At 40.9% G+C, this 2,799-nt stretch overlaps 1 non-coding gene across 1 annotated transcript; it reads right to left on the bottom strand.

The window, feature by feature from the left end:
• Positions 1 to 1,990: 1,990 nt before the first annotated feature.
• LOC148360103 (U2 spliceosomal RNA) lies at positions 1,991 to 2,189 on the bottom strand. Its single transcript, XR_015851444.1, has one exon. It is a non-coding gene; the product is annotated as a U2 spliceosomal RNA (small nuclear RNA).
• Positions 2,190 to 2,799: the final 610 nt, after the last annotated feature.

The raw sequence follows: 2,799 nt of genomic DNA, 5'->3' as shown, positions 1-2,799 counted from the left end.
TATTTTTTTACATACATAAGACGCACCGGATTATAAGGCGCTACAATGGGAACGTGGACAAAACAGTCAGATAGTTCAGTCCAACTTATTACCCCCTTAACATTCCCAAAGCTTGCAAAGACGCAAATACGTGTCGAGAACACGTGCGGATGAGGTGTCCGTACGATGTCACTCAAATGCATCGTTCCATCATTCGGAAGGTTAAAGTCTTGGGATTCAAGAAATGCCACACATTCCTTAGTTTCTATTTTCTTTTTCGCTCGCAACTTTACTGTGCATATGACAATAAACACTTGGAATTGAGTTTCATTTAAAAATAGACACTCCATTCCATCCATTATCTGCACCGCTTATCACAGAAACATCGAGTTCAGTCTGAAACAAGATACAGGGATAATATCAAACCCGGAGTAGCTCACCGAAGTCGTTGTGTTCATAATAATGTGCAGCCAATGTCTTCTTATATCCGTGAGTGGAGTAAATCCAGGAGAATAACATATTTACAAGTCCAGAATAGAAAAAAATGCTTTCTGTGTGCCGTCAGCCAAGTGCTATACGCATTCATCTTTTTCGGCCAAATGCAGGCTTTGTTTTGCCGTTTAAGCCAATGGCAGCCTGTAAATGATAAAAAGGATCCGCCTCTTGACCTCCGAATAACTTTGGCCAATAGTGATCGATTCAACTGATGATTGACACATCTTTTTCGGCCAATTGCAGGCTTTGTTTTGCCTTTCAAGCCAATGCCAGCCTGTAAATAATAAAAAGGATCCGCCCCTTGACCTCCGAATAACTTTAGCCAATAGTAATCGATTCAAATGATGATTGACACATTGGTTAGCCAATGAAACGCCGGTAAATAAATCCCAGCAAACACCGCGGACTACTTGGCGTTCGGGGGAAAATCTAGTCGGCGGCTGCAAGTTAGTTGGAAAACTTAATGTTGATCCATAAATAAGGCGCACTGTATTATAAGGCGCATGGTCAGCTTTTGAAAAAAATAAAGGCTTTTAGGTACGCCTTATAGTGCGGAAAATACGGTAATTGATAAGGGAAAAATACGGTGTTAAGAAATACATTTTCACGAGTGCATAAGGAGCTGCACATTTTCTAAATAATTCAATCATAATTACACCAACGGTAAATTTACATCTCGAAAAGAAAACATCAGCTCCTTCTCTTTTTATAGTAACGGGGACAAGCAAACATCCCAATAAATGCAAAATAAGTCAACAACGCTTGCTTAATTGGGCTGATTCCCAGCAAGTGGACAGAAAAGACCGTTTTTTTTTTGCTCAATTTTAATTAGGAAGGCAATTTCCGGGTTGAAAACTTAATTAACGCGATGACAGAGTTGAATTATTCCAAACAAACAGCAAACTGAAAAGTCTTCTTTCAGACAAAACATTCGAAATATTCCTGACATTCTGCCGCAAGGTTTCTGCCATAATTCATCACCAAAATGTTTTTATTTCATCCCCCCCACATACACACACACTTCTGTCTTTCAATAAGTGCCAGGAAACGGAAACTTTTTCAAAAAAGCACTTTCGAACCTTTGAAAAGAAAACAAAAAAAAATGATTGCTTGATCATTTTTGTTCAAGCTTTGCCGCTTAATAACTGCAATTCAAGAGTGATGGAATGAAGTGCCAATGGATGGGAAGACAACACAAAGTCTTGTACCGTAAATTCCGGACTATAGAGCGCACCTGATTATAAGCCGCACCCACCACCTTTAAAGAGGAAAACCGATTTTGTACTTAGACAAGCCGCACCTGTATATAAGCCGCATGCGTACCCAAACCCGACTTTAAGTCCCGCGATTGGGGGTTTTGGGGTTTTTAAGGGTTATTGTTCTATCTTCGTTATTCATTATCCATTATCCGTTATCGGTCAGTTCATAATACGCTACAAAGCCTAGGAGCCGGGACACTTACTTTCAGCCAAAAGGCCAAGCTAAGGTCCTAGCCCTAAAGCCTTGCTGCGATCATTGCGAATGCACCGTTCCCGGAAGTACTGCAATACCAGGCCGATGCGTAGAGTGGACAGAGCAAGCTCTTATTCCATCTCCGAAATGCAAAAATCAAAGATCATGGCAAGAGGCCAAGCTAAGGACCTAGCATCAAGGCCAAGCTGAGGACCTAGCATCAAAGCCTTGCTACGGCCGTAAACTTCTGGCCGTGAAGCAGATGTCGTTGGGCCAAGCTAAGGACCTAGCATCAAATGTCCTTCATTAAAGTACACAGTCCAAAAATCACAGCCGGCAAAATGATACCGGTACTAAAGGTTTGATGCAGACCTGCAGAGTCCGGGTACCGTTGAAAGTAATCCAAGGAAAAAAGGGTATATTTCGAAAGGTAAGTGTGGGAAAAATATATATCCACTATTGTCCACCGCGGCCACAAACAGGTCAGTCTATTCCTCACCTTTACCCCACTTCCCATCACCCCCCGTTTGTTCCGCCCATCCTTTTTCATTCGCCCGTGCAAAACATATCAGAATAAGTGTCTAAAATAAATCCAAGTAAATACATTACAAAAATATACAGTTGCAAATACATATTATTCATGGGTTACACATATTTACAAAGAAGGTACACCAAGAGAGTTTTCAAAGCTTTAATAATAATAATATAACTTTCATCCCAAACATGGCCTGTGACAGGGCAGTTAATGGTAGCAACACGCTCGCAACACAGTAAACAGGTATGGTAAAAAAAAAAAAAAATACACCGTACTTGTAAAAATCACGGTAAACCGTCCTCATCTTCCTCCTTAGAACTGAAGCCATCAAAGTCGTC

This window comes from Urocampus carinirostris, chromosome 9 (assembly GCF_059441175.1).
Source record: "Urocampus carinirostris isolate Australia breed hairy pipefish chromosome 9, RoL_Ucar_1.0, whole genome shotgun sequence".
In the NCBI taxonomy this organism is placed as follows: domain Eukaryota; kingdom Metazoa; phylum Chordata; class Actinopteri; order Syngnathiformes; family Syngnathidae; genus Urocampus; species Urocampus carinirostris.
Note: the sequence above shows the minus strand (reverse complement) of the source record. Positions and strands in the feature narration are given on the sequence as shown.